This window comes from Triticum urartu, chromosome 4A (assembly GCF_056163025.1).
Source record: "Triticum urartu cultivar PI428250 chromosome 4A, HENAU_Tu73, whole genome shotgun sequence".
NCBI classification, from domain to species: domain Eukaryota; kingdom Viridiplantae; phylum Streptophyta; class Magnoliopsida; order Poales; family Poaceae; genus Triticum; species Triticum urartu.
Window position 1 is genome coordinate 487,187,231 of NC_141876.1, and position 24,054 is coordinate 487,211,284.

General features: G+C 48.2%; 1 pseudogene; it reads left to right on the top strand.

Moving 5' to 3' along the window:
• LOC147976260 (uncharacterized) overlaps nt 1-21,736 on the top strand; it is a 63,115-nt pseudogene extending 41,379 nt beyond the window's left edge.
• The last annotated feature ends 2,318 nt before the right edge of the window (nt 21,737-24,054 follow it).

Genomic DNA, 24,054 nt, shown 5'->3' on the forward strand with positions numbered 1-24,054 from the left:
TCACACGGGTACTCCGGGATATCCTAGGACAACACTGGATTCTCCAGGTGCCCGACAAGCAATCCACCCAGATGTGTATTAAAGTTGCCACCTTAAGTTGAACCATTAATTAACAATCTCACATCTGTCATGGATTCACTCACCCAAACCACGTCTATGAGCATAGCATAGCAATATAAGCAATACATAGAAGTAACTCCCAAGGGTTTGATAATAACAGGGTAATAGTGTGACGCCCCGAGACCGATGCGCTAGGTGTCTTCCAGTTATTCGCCGTTGTTGCCATGTCATTTGCTTGCGTGTTGCATCTTGTCATGTCATCATCCGCATTGCATCTGCATGTTTTCAAAACTTGCATTCGTCTGGGTTCCCCCAGTTCCGTCTGTTTTCCGTTCTGAGCCCAGACACACTTGCACGCGCCCGCGGCATGTCCGAAATAGTATTTTATAAGTGGCCGGAAAATGTTCTCGGAATGGGATGAAAGTTGGCGTGTGGTCTTATTATAGTGTAGATAGACCGCTTGTCAAGTTTCATCGCATTCGGAATTCGTTTGACGCCCCAACGATTAACTATAGAGACAATATAGTCGGTCAAACGTCGGACGTTTTTGGTCTCCTGAAACAGTCGCCGGGCCTCTCTTCTCTTCTCTCAGCCTCAGACCTTCTGCACAGTCCACTACTCACCGCCAGGCCCTACCTAACCTCTCTCATCAGCCCACGACCCTCCTCGCGCGCGCCCGAAAGCTGTCCCGGACCCGACTCGGGCTGTCGCTACCGTTGTGTCCGGGTCATCCCCGAACATCTACAAAACGTCTTTGTTTCTTTATTTGGACTCCCCAACCTTTTTATCTCGACCGTCCGATCTAAATCAGAGGGTCCAAATAGCCCTTTATCTCATTGCTATATATATTTAGGCCAACCCTAACATCTAGGGAGTCTGTCCCATCACTCCTCCTCGTCGCCGCCACTCCACAAAATCCACCTCGGGATCCTCCCAGATCTCCTTCTGCTCGATCTCCCCTGCCACCAGCGACCCAACCAGAGCACCCAGCCCCGCCGCCTCTGCACAGGGCTCGCCGGAGCAGGCACCACCAGGCCATCCCCTGATCCCCTCCTCTCGATCCAACCTCCTCGACCTCGCCGGAGCCACCGACCGCTGCATCAGGCCGGCCCCCTCACCCCGCGCCCGTGTCTCTTCTCCCTTCCCTTCCCTTTCTCTCTCTCCCTCTCATCTCCTTGCTTCCTCTCTCTCGCAGGAAACACAAGGACCCATGGAGCTCCGTGGCCGCCGATGCTCAAATCATCACCGGGAACCGCTCCTCCGCCTTGGGTCCGCCCATATCAGGACCGTCCCGGCCTTCCTCGCACATCCTAACGGCAAGCGCCGCCGCCTTGCCCTTCGCCGAGATGACAAGGACGAGGACGCCAAGCCCTGTGCGTCGCCGTCGCCTCGCGTGGTCTTCTCGACCCTCCATTCGTCGCCAGGCCAGACTCCCTCGCGCCTCTCTCCTTCTTCCTTCTCCCTGTCGTCATCTCTCTCTCTCTGAACCAGAGTCTCAGGCCACCATGGACAGCCCCAGGAACTCCCTTGCGCCGCCGGATCCGAGACCCGGACCTGCCCGTTCCCGGCGCTCGCGTCGCCGTCAGCCAACCATCGCCGGAGTCCATCGAGCCCCATCCGCCGCCGCGCCCTGCATCGCCTGAAGCCGCCCCGTCTCCCGTCTCCTCTGTCTGCTTCATCTGCATCGAGCGAGGCCAGGAAACCGCGCCCGCGTTGACTTCTCTCGTGTGGATCCACCCAGGCCTCAACCGCCTCCAAGCCCAGCACCACCAAGGCCGGCCTACCTCTGCTCCAGATGGGCCAAGGCCCGATGTGAGCAGTCCCAGCCCTCTCCTGTGTGATATGGGCCCAGTCAGTTTTAGCCCATGTTGTTTTTTCCCTGAACAATTTTGTCTATTTTCCAGAGGAGAGCAGTTTTACAGAAAACCCCCCAAGCATCATGCATTTAATAACTGTTGAACCGTGCATCGGCTTAAAACAAACTTAATATGAAAGTTTCTTAGAATTTTGTGTAGTTTCATAATATGTCCTTTTCATCCATGTCTAAAATGTTTAAAATGTTGTTTGTTTAGATTTGCTCCTATGTCATGCTAAAATGATTTAATTCATAACTAAATAACCGTAGCTCCAAATTTAACAAACTTTATATGTAAATGGGGTAGAAAAATGCCTAGTTTAACATGGTGGCATCACTTTGCATGTTTAACAACTATAAAATAGTGTTTAGGGCAGAACAGTACCAAACCTTAAAATATGCACATGAGGAGTTTCCGGAATTGTTGTTCGTTGCTTCCGGACTCATTTAAACTTGACTAGATAGGTAGTTTTACTTAGCTTCACCTCTTGCCATGTTAATCAACATTTAATCTTGTTGGGTACATGAACGAGGTCGAACTAAATAAGTCACGTGGTGTTTCGTCAATATGCAACGGAGTTGCATATTGAGCTCCACTTAATTTGTAGGGTTGTTTGTGCTTTTTGCCATGCCTTGCCTCATTAAACCGGAAATGCATCATAATTGTTTGTGCATCATGCCATGTTTATGTGATGGTTGTTTACTATGTTGTTTGCTCCTTTCCGGTGTTGCTTCTTCGGGTTGGTTCCGGTAACGTCGCGTTTGTGAGGATCCGTTCGACTACGTCCGTTTGTCTTCTTCATGGACTCGTTCTTCTTCCTTCCGTGATCTCAGGCAAGATGACTGTCGGTGTCAAAACCGGCGGATCTCGGGTAGGGGGTCCTGAACTATGTGTCTAGGATCGATGGTAACAGGAGGCAGGGGACACGATGTTTACCCAGGTTCGGGCCCTCTTGATGGAGGTAACACCCTACGTCCTGCTTGATTGATATTGATGATATGAGTATTACAAGAGTTGATCTACCACGAGATCGTAGAGGCTAAAACCCTAGAAGCTAGCCTATGGTATGATTGTTGTATATATCTCTATCGACTAGCCTGGCCTCGGTTTATATAATGCACTAGAGGCCTAGGATAACAAGAGTCCTAGCCGAATACGTCGGCGGGGAGGAGTCCTTGTCTTGATCACTAAGTCTTGTGGAATCTTCCATGTATGCGGCAACTGTCCGAACTGGCCCATGAGTATACGGCCACGGGGGTCCTCGGCCCAATCTAACAAATCGGGAGACGACGTGGTGAGTACCCCCTAGTCCAGGACACCGTCAGTAGCCCCCTGAACCGGTCTTCAAGTTAGGGACGCTCCTCGATTCTTCCGAACTGTTCTTCATCTTCGGTTGTCGGTCTTGAAAACTGGTTCAACAAATCTTCTCATCTTCGATCTTGAGGATTTGCCGAAATGCATTCGACGAGTTTACACGTCGGGTATCCGAGGAGCCCCTTTAAGTTTTCGGCCTTTATCAATGCCTTGTTATTTTTATGCCACACCTCGGGTTCGAAGTTGTTCCCGGGAGGCAGTGTCCTCTTGCGTCCGAGTTCTAACGCCGGACTACATTCGAGGTATTTTTTGCAGCCGAGCACCAATGCCGGACTGCTTTCGAGCTCCAACACCGAAATGTATCCGAGCTCCAACGCCGAAATATATCCGAGCTCCAACGCCGGACTGTGTCCAAGCTCCAATGTCGGACTATATCCGAGGTGTCATATCACCTTGGTTCAAAAAAGTTGAAGGAACTTAGCCGAGCTTAATGCCGGAAATGCCCTCTATGGAGCCAGCCACTAGCGCTTGAGCTTTATGCCGGACTGCTTCAGAGGTGGTGCACCACCCCGATTGTGGGCCGACTTTTTGTCAATGTTTTTTATTGGTGCAATTTATTCTCTGCCGAGATATATAGCCAGTAGCCCTCAAGGTGTGTATCGGTCTAAAATCCGAGATGCACCTGAAGGATGACGTAAGACCGCTGATCCCAGTAGCCGCTGAGATCAGGTTGATTTGCAAAATTGGCCTGAGGATCAAGTCCTAGCTCGGCAGAATACTTCGGGACACAAAAAGCGGCTTGCTCAGTCCTCGAGACTCAGGTTGGGTGCGGCCGACCAACTTGAGGATCATAATCTCCTCGAAAACTACCTTGCACTTAAATTTTCTGCACTGGATTGCCAATGTAGTAGCCCCCGAGACACTGGTCGGGTGGCAACACCAGATCAGGGGATCGATGTGCCCCTTTAATATTTGTAAATAATAAGCCTGAAGCCCAGTAGCCCCCGAACCTTAATGTGGGCACGGGTGGCCGAATTAAGAATCGATATCCATAGTAAAATCACAAATTATGTGTAATGACTCTATGTATCCAAGTACTATACGTCATTAATGCTCGGATCCGCATTGTACAAAACTTTGTTGACCGACCATCGGCTTCAACCTCCTCGGCCAGTAGCCGGGGAGTGTTTGTCCTACTTTATAAAGCCTTTATGAGGGCAAAGATTTACGACAAACAAGGCAAACTGGCCATACAGTTTTATAAACAAAGGTACGCAGAGAGATATGTTATATTACTTTTTAACATAAGAAATGTTTTCCAAAGAAAATAGTACCACTATCGGTTCCTTTCTTTGGGTTGTCATGCTAAGCATGATCATGAAACCTCAGCTCTAATGTAAGAGCAAAATATCGAGGATTTAGTTTGGGAGGCCAGTTAATAGCCCCCGGTAGTGTTCGGCGACAGTCGAGGTCAAGCCGTAAACACTTCGGCCATTGTTATGAATGGCCCTTCATTTAACACAGTCATCGGATCGCTGACCAGTTTACGCTTATTGTGACAGTCAGTTTTTGGCTTTCTCCACTGAGGTGCTTAACCATGTGAGATGGAAGCACAATCGCAGTGGTTCTCCCTTTGCACACCTAGCTGAACAAAGTGGAACATAGGAAGCAAGTGCAGGAGTCGGGCAACCCAACTATTGACTGAAGACATAATTCGAAACCGATGCATATATAGCAATATCCGAGAATGTTTTTGTCGAATGTCTAAAGGTGTCTGGCGTTGCACTGCGAGACTTCTGCTGAAAACACACAAATAGTTTAAAAGTGCCATAAGCTTGGAAAACCAAAAAATGTCAGTAAAAACTTGACGTCCGAACAAGATCAAGTGTTCGGTGCCAATCCGAAAATTGGCCTTAGAAAAAAGTGCTTCCGTCGTGCTTTAACATGACACATCCTATCTCAAGACTTCAAGCGGGTCAGCCTACGACTTCAACCTCCTATCCCAAGGGCAGAGTACTTCTCATTAGGTCAGTTTAGCAAACTAAACTCTAGCGGCTTTGTGAGAGAAATTAGGCTCCCCGGCTAGTGACCACACGCTCGTGTCGAAAAAAGGAGTGATAAATAATAATAGTAATAAAAACTTTGCAACGACTAAGAAGAAGAACACTTATTATAAAACGGCTCATATAAATTTACGAGCCCCCAAGTGACTTGGGTAAAAGAATTCTATGTATAATGATTGTATGTACCGAAGTATTAATATCATATCTTTGTTCACCCGAACTTTAAACGCGTCTTAACCGACCGTCGGCTTCTCCCTCTTCGGTCAAGGACCGAAAAGTATAATGCTTGGTCGAACCGAACACAAGTTAAAAATTTAAAACTTTGAGCATGAAGGCAACTTAGCTAGTTAATGTGTTCGGTATTGATGACGCGGTCCGAGCTTGATGCAGGACAAGGTTCCATCCCCCAAGCCGGTTCCGAGCTGGCAGAGCAAAGGGCTCGGCACTCCGAAGTGGTGACATAGCACGGTCTGTGCAGGCCGGCAGAGTGATGCCGAATTCCCCGGCATGGGGTACTGAAGTGTTAATGAAGCCCCCCGTCCAGCCGAGGTGGAGTGGTATGTCAGTACGCCGAGTTGACGATACTACCCAACCCGGATCATTTTCCCGTGCACAAAAAATAGTGCAAACCGGAGATAATAGTAATAATAATAATTAAAAAAACATTGCATAATAAATAATTTATGCAAAGTGAGTAATAAAAGAAATGTGGCCTGGTGCCGAAGTCAATGTCGATGCAGGGCGTCGGCGTGATGCGGTAAAGGCGTGGCAAAGCCTGAATTCACAGGTCGGTCCAAGTTTCGGATGCGGCGTCCGCCTGACCATGTACAGAAACTGACCGAACCACCATGCGACCCTTGTTAATGCGGCCACCATTTGATAGACCTGCGTACATATGATGGACAAAGCAGAGTAATATTTCCTTGGGAAAAATGAACCCAAACAAGCAAAAAATACTAGGATTAATAGCACCTGGTTTATTTGTTGTAGCAATCCGAAGAAAGGTGATTCCCAAAATTGGGACTTGATCCGCACACCCATTGCCTGATGGGCGATAAAGCGACAGCATGGCGATGCTGGCAAAGGTTGGCTCGCCGAGGCAAAGCCCTCGGTCCAGCTAACGTGACGGAGCTGGTCGGATATTGACGCCGAACTCTCCGGAGTAGGTTGATGAAGAGATGGTGAAGCCCTCGGTCCAGCCGAGATGTCGAAGCCTCGATGTCAGCCGATGAGTCGAAGTAGGTCGGCGTGATGGACACCAGTTTGAAGAAGCAATAGTGCGGCCCTGCCGATGCAGGTCATGACGTGGTCGATGCCAGCTTGATGAAGTGACCGTGCGGCGATGCCGGTATGCCCGCTCCGTGTATTCCGTGGGGCGGCAATGTTGGTGATGATTTATCCTTCGCGATGCCGGACTCTTGTTAGGCTTGCCGAGATGATGATCCGAAGAAGTTGAGCTCGGCTAAACAAAGTGACGACATGTCTAGCGCAGGTCGGCAGCCTTGGAGCAATATTGCCGGACTGGTTTGACACCAGCATGATGATGAAGATGACCTCAGGGGAGGCTTAAAAATTTACGGGCACGTGTTTAAAAACAACGCACAATACCCTAGAAGAGAATTCCTCTAAAAAGGTTGTCCAATATCACGTTCGTAAAGAAACATGAATTCGGGTCGGATCCGTATTCACGCAGAGAACGGATCCGGAAATTGATCCACTTATCAGAAGGTTCCCGGAGTTTGAACCGTCGGATTGAGCTGAAATTTGGAGGGGTGGTAGATATGGGAATTCTGCAGTAGATGAATCGTTGGATCTTCCAAAGGACCTCTGAGATGGGCTCTGGAGACCACGCCCTAAACTCGTCCAGATTCCCATCCAGATTTGACAGGGCTCCGGTATATCGTAGATTGTCGGAGATTCCTCCATCGGAACTCGACGAAATTTTACATGGCTGTTGTAGACGTAATTCCGCACTATTCCACCGAAGCAATCGTCAAACCGACGCTCGAGGAGGTGGTGACGGCAAATACAAGTTCGTTGTCCATGAAAACAGCATGGCCGCCCGAGGGCAATGTTGACATTGAACCCTCGAGCTCCATGGATGACTCCTCTATGATCATGATAGAGATCGGAGTTGATGTTGAAGAAGGCCCCCGTCCGAACATGACAATCGGAGATGGAGCACGGTCCTCGGTCGAGCCAAGGTGACCAGTCGAGCCGGCGACGAAGATGCCGGCGTCGCAGTTGACCTGCGGGCGAGCCATTGATCCTTTTGCCGATCACACAGCGGAACTCTCAATGAAAGCACCAATGTCGGTGTCAAAACCGGTGGATCTCGGGTAGGGGGTCCTGACTGTGCGTCTAGGATCGATGGTAACAGGAGGCAGGGGACACGATGTTTACCCAGGTTCGGGCCCTCTTGATGGAGGTAATACCCTACGTCCTGCTTGATTGATATTGATGATATGAATATTACAAGAGTTGATCTACCACGAGATCGTAGAGGCTAAAACCCTATAAGCTAGCCTATGGTATGATTGTTGTATATATCAATATCGACTAGCCTGGCCTCGTTTATATAATGCACCAGAGGCCTAGGATAACAAGAGTCCTAGCCGAATACGCCGGTGGGGAGGAGTCCTTGTCTTGATCACCAAGTCTTGTGGAATCTTCCATGTATGCGGCAACTGTCCGAACTGGCCCATGAGTATACAGCCACGAGGGTCCTTAGCCCAATCTAACAGATCGGGAGACGACGTGGTGAGTACCCCCTAGTCTAGGACACCATCAATGACCATACCCTCGAAATCACTTCTATCTTTGCTTGCTAGTTGCTCGCTCTTTTGCTATGCCTATGCCGCGATACCTACCATTTGCTTATCATGTCTCCCATATTGTTAAGCCAAGCCTCTAACCCACCTTGTCCTAGCAAACCGTTGTTTGGCTATGTTATCGCTTTGCTCAGCCCCTCTTATAGCGTTGTTAGTTGCAGGTGAAGATTGGAGTTTGTTCCATGTTTGGAACATGGATATTTTGTTGGGATGTCAAAATATCTCTTATTTAATTAATGCATCTATATATTTGGTAAAGGGTGGAAGGCTCGGCCTTATGCCTGGTGTTTTGTTCCACTCTTGCCGCCCTAGTTTCCGTCATATCGGTGTTATGTTCCCAGATTTTGCGTTCCTTACACAGTTGGGTTATAATGGGAACCCCTTGACAGTTTGCTTTGAATAAAACTCCTCCAGCAAGGCCCAACCTTGGTTTTACCATTCGCCACCTAGCCTTTTTCCCTTGGGAGTCGCGCATCCCGAGGGTCATCTTTATTTTAACCCCCCCCCCCCGGGCCAGTGCTTGTCTAAGTGTTGGTCCAAACTAGAGCCCCTTGCAGCGCCACCTCGGGGAAACTCGAGGGCTGGTTTGAGCTGTACGGATTGCTTATCCGGTGTTGCCCTAAGAACGAGATATGTGCAGCTCCTATCGGGATGTCGGCGCATCGGGCGGTCTTGCTGGACTTGTTTTACCATTGTCGAGGATGTCTTGTAACCAGGATGCCGAGTCTGATCGGATTGTCTTGGGAGAAGGAATATCCTTCATTGACCGTGAGAGCTTGTGATGGGCTAAGTTGGGACACCCCTGCAGGGATTTCAACTTTCAAAAGCCGTGCCCGTGGTTATGGGCAGATGGGAATTTGTTAATGTCCGGTTGTAGAAAACCTGAAGTTTATCTTAATTAAAATGCATCAACCGCGTGTGTAACCGTGATGGTCTCTTCTCGGCGGAGTCCGGGAAGTGAATACGGTGTTGGAGTAATGCTTGACGTAGGTTGTTCTAGGATCACTTCTTGATCATAGTTGTTCGACCGTGCTTTTGCCTTCTCTTCTCGCTCTCTTTTGCGAATATGTTAGCCACCATATATGCTAGTCGCTTGCTGCAGCTCCACATCATACCTTTACCTTACCCATAAGCTTAAATAGTCTTGATCACGAGGGTGTGAGATTGCTAAGTCCCCGTGACTCACAGATACTTCCAAAACCAGCTTGCAGGTGCCGATGAGACCATGCATGTGACGCAACCGAGCTCAAGGAGGAGCTCTATGAAGATCGTATTCTTTATGTTGTTCCGTTTTCCAGTTGATGAGTAGTGGAGCCCAGTTGGGACGATCGGGGATCTGTGTAGCATTTGGGGTAGTCTTCTTTTATTTTGGTTCCGTAGTCGGACCTTGATGGTATCTGGATGATGTAATGCTTTATTCATGTAATTGTGTGAAGTGGCGATTGTAAGCCAACTATGTGTCTCTTTCCCTTATGTATTACATGGGTTGTGTGAAGATTACCTCACTTGCGACATTGCTTTCAATGCGGTTATGCCTCTAAGTCGTGCTTCGACACGTGGGAGATATAGCCTTCCCCGACTTTAGGAGCCCACTGCTTGATCGAATCGCTGGCGTTGTTGAGTCTAGAAAAAAATGTTTTGAGTCATTTAGGATTATATATATCGGAGAGTAGGATTCTTTTTACTCCTCAGTCCCTTCGTCGCTCTGGTGAGGCATCCTGACATAGAGTTTTGACTCTTCTCTTCCCAAATTTCAATAAAAAAATTTAGGATCACGCGGGTATCTTGGAATCGTTCTGATGGTTTTGTGATGAGAACATTGTTCTTGGTGCCTCCTGACATTTAGGGGTTGTGACAGTGTCCCGGGGAGTTGAGCTCCGAGGTGTTGTCGTCATAATTTTATCGTTGCACTTCTAGAATACCTGAGTTTGCCGACATCGAAAATCTCTTTTATGCAGTTGTTGGTGAGATAACCTCGACGCCACCCAGTACTGGGGCGGGAGTTCGGGAGTATTGCCATAACTCGTATAATGGATGCTTTTCGAAGGTAGAGGTAAATGATTTCCGAAGGTTTCTTGGTTATGTGTTGAAGGATGGATACAGCTGGATGTAGGATTTGCTAGTTTTGGGTGAGATATTATGCTTCCCCTGTATCCCCAACACCTGATTGCATAACCGGAAAATTTCGGGAGTTTATAAGTGGGAATTCAAGTAGACTTAGGATATCTTTCCGACAGATGTATGATATGAAATTGGGGTTCGACGTCTAGTGGTCCGCCTATCCACGGTTGGTTTTACAGTGGTCTCGTTGTGTCTTAAAGAGTCCTTGGCTATGCCGACTCAGGGACGCTTCATATGTCATGTGCACTTCCTTGTACATGATGGTGCTGTACGATCGAGCCCGTGTAGGCCCCACCACGAAAACTTTGGACGAAATCTCTATCATATGTTTGTTTCGGCTTATTCTGCAAGCCAATCCTTGTTTTGTTTTCAGTTGTGGTATTCGAGTTCCTTCGAAGTCAAATGTTGATTCCATACCTTTCCTAAGCAGTGCTCTCATACCTCTATGTGAATACTAATCCTTCATGATAATCGAGACTGTCATGTCAATTCTTTTCAACCGGCGTTTCTCTCTTCAAGTGGATCCGTTCATTTCAACATCCGCAAGATCAACTCAAAGTCTTCTCAACATTGTTTGTTTCATCCGTCCTAAGTTGTCTTTGTTTTCCCACCCTCCCACCCTTTTTCTTCAAGGACTCATATGTCTTAATCAAGTATCCTTTTATTGATGGGAAGTCTCTCCATTCTTTTCCTCATTTCAAATGCTTGCCCATGCCGTTGCACCTCATAATCATCCATTTCTCGCTATTCTATTGTTCCGGTGCCTTAAAAATATCTCAGAAGACTCGTCTTGTCATTCAAGATCCATTCAAGTTCTTTTCGAGGTTGTTATCTCATTCAAGCCACTTAATTCAACCGGTATAATCTCTCTTCAAGATCATTACAACGGTGTTTCCTTGAGTGGGCCCTAACCCACAGGTCTTTTCCCAGGATCTTACCTGACTCTTCTAATTCTACCGGAGTTATTCTCAAATTCATTTCAAAAGTTTGACGTAAGAATGATTCATCATCAATCACATGTATTTCTCCAATATCTTTCAAATTCTTTTCATCGTTGGCTCTACCTCTTCGCTTTTGATTCTTCCGGAGTGTCTAAACAATTCATGGTGGTGTTTCTCGTCGTCATTCTCGGATTTTGAAGATCGAAGAAGAGTTTCTCTTTAATCTTGCTCCATTCTCTTCAAAGATTCATGGTGCTAGCTTGTTGTCATCCTCTCATATTTGTTTCTATTGTGAGAATCCTTTTCACCCATCAGGAGCTATTCACGATTCTTTTCAGTTTGATTCTCCGAAGGCCGTCATTTTGGGATTATTCATTCTCAGCTTTCAGCTCTTGTTATCTAAATCTTACCGATGCATCATTCAAGCTTTCTATAATCAGCTCGTGATCTTGGCGTTCACTTGTATCTAAACTCTCTAATGTATGTTCGTTCATTTGCTAATCCTTACCGGTGATTCATCCTTTTATTTCATTCGTTGTTCAATTCTTACGGTGGCTCTTCCAGGATTCTCTTCCGCTGTTATCATATCAATTCATTCGTTGTTCCAATCATACCGGTGGTTCGTTGAAGACCTTCTCAAGTTTGCGCTATATCTCTCTTAATCCTTTCTACAAGAATAAGTAGTATGCCAAATCCGCTGCTTGTCATCAATTTAAATTGGTGAAGGATACGCATAACGTAATTCTTATTATTGTTTCATCCAAGTGATTAATTCTTTATTCCGGAGGCTCATCAAATTCCTGATTTCATTTGTTCATCTTCTCTTTTCCCGGAGTTCCAACCTTTTTCAACTATTTCATCACGGAGATTCATCTAAATCGGTACAAGGATTCACCTTGTGTTTTCAACTCCTCATTCCTTTCGTTTGATCATCCTTTTATTTACCGGAGTTCTTCATGGAGGGTCTACATGTTGGCCCAACAAGGATTTAATTCCTTCTCGAAGTTTTCATCGAGATTCTTTTCAGAGGAGCTCAAGTATTCTTTATCTTGCATTTCAAAGTGCAATTCTTTCAACCTTATCATTTGAGGTGGTGTTATGTCATTCGTTATAATTTGAGTTCATGTTTCATGATTCACAGGTTGTTAAGAATGGAGTATTTTAAATCCATAAATCTCTTCATTGGAGTTATCTTGGGTTATATTTCACCTAAAGCTTTCCCTAAGGATTGTTGCTATTTATGGTGTTTATAAATGACCCAAGTTCTTCTTTTATCCTTCCGGTGAATAAGTTTCTCGTCTCCTTCTTGATATCAAGCCAATCTATTGTTTCGTTAGTGGCAGAATTTCACCTCATAGTTTTGAGATGTTCTCCATAAGCCCACTACAAGTTTACTGTTTTCGTTGTTGGTTTTCCAACAACTACTTTCGACCCTTCTCCTAAAGATGCTTCAATCTTATTCGAGATAGAAGATATTGTTTTTTTTTCTCCTCCGTTCATTCCATTCCATTATCTCATTTCTTCCGGAGGCATTGTGATGCTGCTCTCTTCAAACCTTCTTCTTGTTCTTGTTAGGATCTTGTTTTTTTCATGCTTATCCATTTAACCGGAGTGTTGTGCCCTTTTACTCAAGTTCTTTTCGCCTTATCAAGCCTTGCATCTCTTTTCAACCGGAGTGCTGTCCGAATTTGTTCTTCCTTGTTACTCTTCCCTACCGGAGTGTTTTCAACTTTGTTCTTCTTCGTTGCATTCTTTCTTTCAATTTGTTCAACCTTTCAAGGTTCTTTGGTTTCACTCGTTTGTCAAAGAAGCAACTTAGTTTTACCTCTTCTCTTTCCTCTTCCTTTTCCCTCCGGTGCCATTCTAGATCTCGGACGAGATCCTCTCGTAGTGGTGGAGTGTTGTGACGCCCCGAGACCGATGCGCCAGGTGTCTTCCAGTTATTCGCCATTGTTGCCATGTCATTTTCTTGCGTGTTGCATCTTGTCATGTCATCATCCGCATTGCATCTGCATATTTTCAAAACTTGCATTCGTCCGGGTTCCCCCAGTTCCGTCCGTTTTCCGTTCTGAGCCCAGCCACACTTGCATGTGCCCGCAGCATGTCCGAAATAGTATTTTATAAGTGGCCGGAAAATGTTCTCAGAATGGGATGAAAGTTGTCATGTGGTCTTATTATAGTGTAGATAGACCGCCTGTCAAGTTTCATCGCATTCGGAGTTCGTTTGACGCCCCAACGATTAACTATAACGACAATGTAGTCGGTCAAACGTCGGACGTTTTCGGTCTCTGGAAACAGTCACCGGGCCTCTCTTCTCTTCTCTCAGCCTCAGACCTTCTGCACAGTCCACTACTCACCGCCAGGCCCTACCTAACCTCTCTCGTCATCCCGCGACCCTCCTCGCGCGCGCCCGAAAGCTGTCCCAGACCCGACTCGGGCTGTCGCTACCATTGTGTCCGGATCATCCCCGAACATCTACAAAACGTCTCCGTTTCTTTATTTGGACTCCCCAACCTTTTTATCTCGACCGTCCGATCTAAATTGGAGGGTCCAAATAGCCCTTTATCTCATTGCTATATATATTTAGGCCAACCCTAACATCTAGGGAGTCTGTCCCATCATTCCTCCTCGCCGCCGCCACTCCACAAAATCCACCTCGGGATCCTCCCAGATCTCCTTCTGCTCGATCTCCCCTGCCACCAGCGACCCAACCAGAGCACCCAGCCCCGCCGCCTCTGCACAGGGCTCGCCGGAGCAGGCACCACCAGGCCATCCCCTGATCCCCTCCTCTCGATCCAACCTCCTCGACCTCGCCGGAGCCACCGACCGCTGCATCAGGCCGGCCCCCTCACCCCGCGCCCGTGTCTCTTCTCCCTTCCCTTCCCTTTCTCTCTCTCCCTCTCATCTCCTTGCTTCCTCTCTCGCAGGAAACACAAGGACCCATGGAGCTCCGTGGCCGCCGATGCTCAAATCATCACCGGGAACCGCTCCTCCGCCTTGGGTCCGCCCATATCAGGACCGTCCCGGCCTTCCTCGCACATCCTAACGGCAAGCGCCGCCGCCTTGCCCTTCGCCGAGATGACAAGGACGAGGACGCCAAGCCCTGTGCGTCGCTGTCGCCTCGCGTGGTCTTCTCGACCCTCCATTCGTCGCCAGGCCAGACTCCCTCGCGCCTCTCTCCTTCTTCCTTCTCCCTGTCGTCATCTCTCTCTCTCTCTGAACCAGAGTCTCAGGCCACCATGGACAGCCCCAGGAACTCCCTTGCGCCGCCGGATCCGAGACCCGGACCTGCCCGTTCCCGGCGCTCGCGTCGCCGTCAGCCAACCGTCGCCGGAGTCCATCGAGCCCCATCCACCGCCGCGCCCTGCATCGCCTGAAGCCGCCCCGTCTCCCGTCTCCTCTGTCTGCTTCCTCTGCATCGAGCGAGGCCAGGAAACCGCGCCCGCGTTGACTTCTCTCGTGTGGATCCACCCAGGCCTCAACCGCCTCCAAGCCCAGCACCACCAAGGCCGGCCTAACTCTCCTCCAGATGGGCCAAGGCCCGATGTGAGCAGTCCCAGCCCTCTCCTGTGTGATATGGGCCCAGTCAGTTTTAGCCCATGTTGTTTTATTCCCTGAACAATTTTGTCTATTTTCCAGAGGAGAGCAGTTTTACAGAAAACCCCCCAAGCATCATGCATTTAATAACTGTTGAACCGTGCATCGGATTAAAACAAACTTAATATGGAAGTTGCTTAGAATTTTGTGTAGTTTCATAATATGTCCTTTTCATCCATGTCTAAAATGTTTAAAATGTTGTTTGTTTAAATTTGCTCCTATGTAATGCTAAAATGATTTAATTCATAACTAAATAACCGTAGCTCCAAATTTAATAAACTTTATATGTGAATGGGGTAGAAAAATGCCTAGTTTAACATGGTGGCATCACTTTGCATGTTTAACAACTATAAAATTGTGTTTAGGGCAGAACAGTACCAAACCTTAAAATATGCACATGAGGAGTTTCCGGAATTGTTGTTCGTTGCTTTCGGCCTCATTTAGATAGGTAGTTTTACTTAGCTTCACCTCTTGCCATGTTAATCAACATTTAATCTTGTTGGGTACATAAATGAGATCGAACTAAATAAGTCACGTTGTGTTTCGTCAATATGCAATGGAGTTGCATATTGAGCTCCACTTAATTTGTAGGGTTGTTTGTGCTTTTTGCCATGCCTTGCCTCATTAAACCGGACATGCATATGGGGTTTTACCGGAATTGTTGTTCGTTGTTTCCGGCCTCATTTAAACTTGCCTAGATAGGTAGTTTTGTTGTGCTTCACCTCTTGCCATGTTAATCAACATTTAATATTGTTGGGTACATAAATGAGATCGAACTAAATAACTTGTTGTGGTGTTTCGTCAATATGCAACTCGTTGCATATTGATCTCCACTTAATTTGTAGAATTGCTTGTGCACTTTGCCATGCCATGCCTCTTTAAACCGGACATGCATCATACTTGGTTGTGCATCATGCCATGTTCATGTGGTGGTTGTTTACTGTGTTGTTTGCTTCTTTCCAGTGTTGCTTCTTCGGGTTGGTTCCGATAACGTCGCGTTTGGGAGGACCCGTTCGACTACGTCCGTTTGTCTTCTTCGTGGACTCGTTCTTCTTCCTTGCGGGATTTCAGGCAAGATGACCATACCCTCGAAATCACTTCTATCTTTGCTTGCTATATGCTCACTCTTTTGCTATGGCTATGCCGCGATACCTACCACTTGCTTATCATGCCTCCCATATTGTTGAGCCAAGCCTCTAACCCACCTTTACCTAGCAAACCGTTGTTTGGCTATGTTACCGCTTTGCTCAGCCCCTCTTATAGCATTGTTAGTTCTAGGTGAATATTGGAGTTTGTTCCTTGTTGGAACATGGATATTATTGTTGGGATATCACAATATCTCTTATTTAATTAATGCATCTATATATTTGGTAATGGGTGGAAGGCTCGGCCTTATGCCCGGTGTTTTGTTCCACTCTTGCCGCCCTAGTTTCCGTCATATCGATGTTATGTTCCCGGATTTTGCGTTCCTTACACGGTTGGGTTATAATGGGAACCCCTTGATAGTTCGCTTTGAATAAAACTCCTCTAGCAAGGCCCAACCTTGGTTTTACCATTCGCCACCTAGCCTTTTTCCCTTGGGAGTCGCGCATCCCGAGGGTCGTTTTTATTTTAACCCCCCGGGCCAGTGCTTGTCTAAGTGTTGGTCCAAACTAGAGCCCCTTGCAGCGCAACCTCGGGGAAACTCGAGGGCTAGTTTTAGTTGTACGAATTGCTTATCCGGTGTTGCCCTGAGAACGAGATATGTGCAGCTCCTATCGGGATGTCGGCGCATCGGGCGGTCTTGCTGGACTTGTTTTACCATTGTCGAGGATGTCTTGTAACCGGGATGCCGAGTGTGATCGGATTGTCTTGGGAGAAGGAATATCCTTCGTTGACCGTGAGAGCTTGTGATGGGCTAAGTTGGGGCACCCCTGCAGGGATTTCAACTTTCGAAAGTCGTGCCCGCGGTTATGGGCAGATGGGAATTTGTTAATGTCCGGTTGTAGAAAACCTGAAGTTTATCTTAATTAAAATGCATCAACCGCGTGTGTAACCGTGACGGTCTCTTCTCGGGGGAGTCCAGGAAGTGAACACGGTGTTGGAGTAATGCTTGACGTAGGTTGTTCTGGGATCACTTCTTGATCATAGTTGTTCGACCGTGCTTTTGCCTTCTCTTTTCGCTCTCTTTTGCGAATATGTTAGCCACCATATATGCTAGTCGCTTGCTGCAGCTCCACATCATACCTTTACCTTACCCATAAGCTTAAATAGTCTTGATCGCGAGGGTGTGAGATTGCTGAGTCCCCGTGACTCACAAATACTTCCAAAACCAGCTTGCAGGTGCCGATGAGACCATGCAGGTGACGCAACCGAGCTCAAGGAGGAGCTCTATGAAGATCGTGTTCTTTATGTTGTTCCGTTTTCCAGTTGATCAGTAGTGGAGCCCAGTTGGGACGATCGGGGATCTATGTAGCATTTGGGGTAGTCGTATATTATTTTGGTTCCGTAGTCGGACCTTGATGGTATCTGGATGATGTAATGCTTTATTCATGTAATTGTGTGAAGTGGCGATTGTAAGCCAACTATGTATCTCTTTCCCTTATGTATTACATGGGTTGTGTGAAGATTACCTCACTTGCGACATTGCTTTCAATGCGGTTATGCCTCTAAGTCGTGCTTCAACACGTGGGAGATATAGCCGCATCGAGGGCATTACAAATAGGTTCTACCTCATCAACTGTTGGGGAACGTTGCAGAAAACAAAAATTTTCCTACGGTTTCACCAAGATCCATCTATGAGTTCATCTAGCAACGAGTGATCGGATGCATCTACATACCTTTGTAGATCGCGAGCGGAAGCGTTCAAAGAACGGGGATGAGGTAGTCGAACACGACGTGATCCAAATCACCGGAGATCCTAGCACCGAACGGACGGCACCTCCGCGTTCAACACACGTACGGTCAGCGTAACGTCTCCTTCTTCTTGATACAGCAAGAGGGAAGGGGAGGTTGAGGAAGATGGCTCCAGCAGCAGCACGACGGCGTGGTGGTGATGGAGCTGCAGTACTCCGTCAGGGCATCGCCAAGCGCTATGGAGGAGGAGGAGGTGTTGGAGAGGGAGAAGGAGGCAACCAAAGGCATGGATCAAAAAGCCCTCCTTCCCCCACTATATATAGGAGGGCCTAGGGGGGGCGCCGGCCCTAGGAGATCCAATCTCCTAGGGGGGCGGCGGCCAAGGGAGGTTTCCCTCCCCCCAAGGCACCTAGGGGTGCCTTCCACTTGTGGGACTCTTCCCCTTTGGAAACCCTAGGCGCATGGGCCCCTTGGGGCTGGTGCCCTTGGCCCATGTAGGCCAAGGCGCACCCCCTACAGCCCATGTGGCCCCCGGGGCAGGTGGACCCACCCGGTGGACCCCCGGGACCCTTCCGGTGGTCCCGGTACAATACCGATGACCCCGAAACTTGTCCCGATGGCCGAAACAGGACTTCCTATATATAATTCTTTACCTCCGGACCATTCCGGAACTCCTCGTGACGTCCGGGATCTCATCCGGGACTCCGAACAACATTCGGGTTACTGCATATACATATCCCTACAACCCTAGCGTCACCGAACCTTAAGTGTGTAGACCCTACGGGTTCGGGGGACATGTAGACATGACCGAGACGACTCTCCGGTCAATAACCAACAGCGGGATCTGGATACCCATGTTGGCTCCCACATGCTCCACGATGATCTCATCGGATGAACCACGATGTCGAGGATTCAAGCAACCCCGTATACAATTCCCTTTGTCAATCGATATGTTACTTGCCCGAGATTCGATCGTCGGTATCCCAATACCTCGTTCAATCTCGTTACCGGCAAGTCACTTTACTCGTACCGCAATGCATGATCCCATGACCAGACACTTTGTCACTTTGAGCTCATTATGATGATGCATTACCGAGTGGGCCCAGTGATACCTCTCCGTCATACGGAGTGACAAATCCCAGTCTTGATCCGTATCAACCCAACAGACACTTTCGGAGATACCCGTAGTCTACCTTTATAGTCACCCAGTTACGTTGTGACGTTTGGCACACCCAAAGCACTCCTACGGTATCCGGGAGTTACACGATCTCATGGTCTAAGGAAAAGATACTTGACATTGGAAAAACTCTAGCAAACGAACTATACGATCTTATGCTATGTTTAGGATTGGGTCTTGTCAACTTGTGGCGCCCCCGATTCAATCGTACACTAATCATGCACGCAAATGTGTACGATCAAAATCAAGGACTCACGGGTAGATATCACAACACAACTCTACAATTAAAATAAGTTATACAAGCATCATATTACAAGCCAAGGGCCTCGAGGGCTCGAATACAAGAGCTCGATCATAGACGAGTCAGCGAAACCAACAATATCTGAGTACAGACATAAGTTAAACACGTTTGCCTTAAGAAGGCTAGCACAAACTGGGATACAGATCAAAAGAGGCGCAGGCCTCCTGCCTGGGATCCTCCTAACTACTCCTGGTCGTCGTCAGCGGGCAGCACGTAGTAGTAGGCACCTCCGATGTAGTAGGAGTCGTCGTCGACGGTGGCGTCTGGATCCTGGGCTCCAACATCTGGTTGCGACAACCAGGTAGAAGGGATAGGGTGAAAAGAGGGAGAAAGCAACCGTGAGTACTCATCAAAAGTACTCGCAAGCAAGGAGCTACACTACATATGCATGGGTATCAAATGGAATAAGGGTATCATATGTGGACTGAACTGCAGAATGCCAGAATAAGAGGGGGGTAACTAATCCTGTCGAAGTCTACGTTTCTGGCAGCCTCCGTCTTGCAGCATGTAGGAGAGGGTAGACTGAAGTCCTCCAAGTAGCATTGCATAGCATAAACCTAACCGATGATCCTCCCCTTGTCGCCCTGTGAGAGAGCGATCACCGGTTGTATCTGGCACTTGGAAGGGTGTGTTTTATTAAGTATCTGGTTCTACTTGTCATAAGGTCAAGGTACAACTCCAAGTCGTCATGTTACCGAAGATCACGGCTATTCGAATAGATTAACTTCCCTGCAGGGGTGCACCACATAACCCAACACGCTCGATCCCATTTGGCCGGACACACTTTTCTGGGTCATGCCCGGCCTCGGAAGATCAACACGTCGCAGCCCCACCTAGACCAACAGAGAGGTCAGCACGCCGGTCTAAACCTAAGCGCCCAGGGGTCTGGGCCCATCGCCCTTAGCACACCTGCACGTTGCGTGGGCGGCCGGAAGCAGACCTAGCCTAGTGGCGTTCCAGTCCAATCCGGCGCGCGCTGCTCCGTTGCTGACGTCACGAAGGCTTCGGCTGATACCACGACGCCGGGATACCCATAACTACTCCCACGTAGATGGTTAGTGCGTATAGACCAAATGGCCAGACTCAGATCAAATACCCAGATCTCGTTAAACGTGTTAAGTATCCGCGAACGCCGACCAGGGCCAGGCCCACCTCTCTCCTAGGTGGTCTGAACCTGCCCTGTCGCTCCGCCTCAAAGTAACCGTCGGGGGCCGTCGGGAACCCAGGCCCACCTCTACCGGGATGGAGCCACCTGCCCCTTCAGCCCCCATCTCCGAACAGTATAACAGGTAATGTAACTGTGTAAAGTATATTGTATATGCCCGTGATCACCTCCCGAAGTGATCACGGCCCAGTAGTATAGCATGGCAGACGGACAAGAGTGTAGGGCCACTGATGGAACACTAGCATCCTATACTAAGCAGTAGGATAGCAGGTAATGGTAACAACAGTAGTAGCAAGGACAGGCTATGCATCAGGATAGGAATAACGGAAAGCAGTAACATGCTACACTACTCTAATGCAAGCAGTATAGAGAAGAGTAGGCGATATCTGGTGATCAAAGGGGGGGCTTGCCTGGTTGCTCTGGCAAGAGAGAGTGGTCGTCAACTCCGTAGTCGTACTGGGTAGCAGCGGCGCCGGTCTCGGTGTCTAGCGAGAGAAGAGGGGGGAGAAACAATAAATATTTAAGCAAACAGATGCATAGCGATGCATGACATGACAAGTAGCGGTGCTAGGGGTGCCCTATCGCGGTATGAGGTGATACCGGTGTGGGGGGAAACATCCGGGAAAGTATCCCCGGTGTTTCGCGTTGTCGGACAGATGAACCGGAGGTGAAATGTTGCAGGTTCACTATGCTAGGGACGCGTGGCGGACGAACGGGTTGCGTAACCGGATTCGTCTCGTCGTTCTGAGCAACTTTCATGTATAAAGTTTTTTCATCCGAGCTACGGTTTATTTTATATTAATTATTAAAGATTTAAATCATTTTAGGACTAACAGAATTAATTAATTTAGGAAATACAATTATGATGTCAGCATGACATCAGGGTGATGTCAGCAGTCAACAGTTAGTTGACTTGGTCAAATTGACGCATGGGTCCCACATGTCATACTAATTAATTAGCTAATTAACTAACCAGGTTAATTAGATAACTAATGTTTAATTAAATTAATTATTTGTTTAGTTTAATTAATCAAAATTAATTAAGTTAATTATTTCTGTAATTAATATTAATTAATTAGTTATATATTTTTATATTTATCCTTTTTTTAATTCTTCTTTTTTTCTAATAAAACGTTCTGGGGCCATGGGGCCCCCGTGTCAGTGGCCCAGGGGGCCTATCGGGCGCGGGTACTCGCGGGCAGTGGGCGCCCGGGCGTGCACCCGTGGCCGCCCAGTGGGGCGTCGGCGTCGGCCACGGCGACGGATCGGAGCAGGGCGGCGCAGGCTGGAGGTGGGGGCGTGGCCGGGCCGGTGCGGGGACGCACGACGATGCGGTGGCGGAACAACGTGGACGCGCGGCGAGCGGCACTGGTAGCGGAGCAGCAGCAGCGGGGCTACACAACAGGGGGAGAAGAGCGGCGGCAGGGGCGATGGTGCAGGGCGAGGCCACGGCGAGCGTGGGAGTCGACGGCTAGAGCAGGGGGAAAGTGGGGCCGGTGGCTGGTGCGCGGCGTGGGGGGGGTTGGAGGAACGCCGGGAGCTGCGGCGGGCGGCGCGGTTCGCGAGCGGGCACGGCCGGCGCACGGAAGGACGCGGCGGGGCGTGGCCAGGGGCAGCCAAGGTGCGCGGACGCATCCAGGGCTCGCGGCGAGTGGAGCCGAGCGGTGGTCGGGCACGGTCGTGTGCGAGACAGAGGCGCGATGAGTGTGTGCTCATCGTGAGCTCGTCGCGACGATCTACGGCGGGAGAAATGGAAGGGGAAGAGGGGGTCGACGGAGGGCCTCACAGGGGGCGCAGGGTCGAGGGGAAGTCGAGGTCGAAGGGGGCCGAGGATGCGACGGAGCGTCGAAGTGGTGGCCGAGGCGGACGTGCACCGAGCGACGATGGACGAAGGCGAGGCGACGACGGGGTTGCCGCCGGCAACGGCGCACGGCGACAGAGGCGAAGGAACCGGGGCGAGGAGCTCCTCACCTGTGTGCGTGTGTGTGTGGTGTGGTGGCGGCGGGTGAGTGAGACGAGGGGAGAGGTGGGGATCGTGCGGGGAGTGGGGTGATGGGCTAGGGTTCGGTGGTGTGGGGTGGCCTATAGGCCAGGGGGCGGCCGGCTGGGCCATGGCCCAGTTGGGCCAAGGGGTCCAGTGGGGGGTCTCTTTTGTTTTAGTTTAGTTTTCTGTCAGTTTTTTTTATTATTATTTTATTTCTTTTTCTGTTTTGGCCAATTGTTTGGGCACCAAATGAGTTTTGTAAAATATGAGAGTTGTCCCACAATTCACAACACAATATATCCTACCACCAAAAACTAGTTTGGGGTAATTATCATTTCATATTTATTTTTTATTAATAAAAAGGTTAGTAAATAATGTTTTCAGCCACTGTTTGAGGTTGTTTAAGTCACTTATCAAATTTCAATAATGTTGTTTACAATTTTATCATAGCCTCTGATTTATCTACTATTTATTGAACATTCTAGTTTTAATATTTGAAAAACTTTTATTGTTTGCTTGATTTTGATTTTGAATTTGAATCGGTTTCGAACTAACGCGAGATTACTAACAGTAATCAAAGCGACGTGGCATCGTTAACGTGGGATTACTGTAGCCTAATTATCCGGGCGTCATAGTCCATCACATCATTATCCTAATGATGTGATCTCGTTATCAATGACATCCAATGTCCATAGTCAGGAAACCATGACTATCTGTTGATCAACGAGCTAGTCAACTAGAGGCTTACTAGGGACATGTTGGTGTCTGTTATTCACACATGTATTACAATTTCCGGATAATACAATTATAGCATGAATAAAGACAATTATCATGAACAAAGAAATATAATAATAATGCTTTTATTATTGCCTCTAGGGCATATTTCCAACAGTCTCCCACTTGCACTAGAGTCAATAATCTAGTTACATTGTGATGAATCGAATACCCATGGAATTCTGGTGTTGATCATGTTTTGCTCTAGGGAGAGGTTTAGTCAACGGATCCGCTACATTCAGGTCCGTATGTACTTTACAAATCTCTATGTCTCCATCTTGAACATTTTCACGAATGGAGTTGAAGCGACGCTTGATGTGCCTTGTCTTCTTGTGAAACCTGGGCTCCTTGGCAAGAGCAATAGCTCCAGTGTTGTCACAGAAGAGTTTGATTGGCCCCAACGCATTGGGTATGACTCCTAGGTCGGTGATGAACTCCTTCACCCAAATTGCTTCATGTGCTGCCTCTGAGGCTGCCATGTACTCCGCTTCACATGTAGATCCTGCCACGACGCTCTGCTTGCAACTGCACCAGCTTACTGCCCCACCATTCAAAATATACACGTATCTGGTTTGAGACTTAGAGTCATCCAGATCTGTGTCGAAGCTAGCGTCGACGTAACCCTTTACGACGAGCTCTTCGTCACCTCCATAAACGAGAAACATTTCCTTAGTCCTTTTCAGGTACTTCAGGATATTCTTGACCGTTGTCCAGTGTTCCTTGCCGGGATTACTTTGGTACCTTCCTACCAAACTTACGGCAAGGTTTACATCAGGTCTGGTACACAACATGGCATACATAATAGAACTTATGGCTGAGGCATAGGGGATGACACTCATCTCTTCTATATCTTCTGCCGTGGTCAGACATTGAGCTGAGCTCAATTTCACACCTTGCAACACAGGCAAGAATCCCTTCTTAGACTGATCCATATTGAACTTCTTCAATATCTTATCAAGGTATGTGCTTTGTGAAAGACTTATGAGGCGTCTTGATCTATCTCTGTAGATCTTGATGCCTAATATAAGCAGCTTC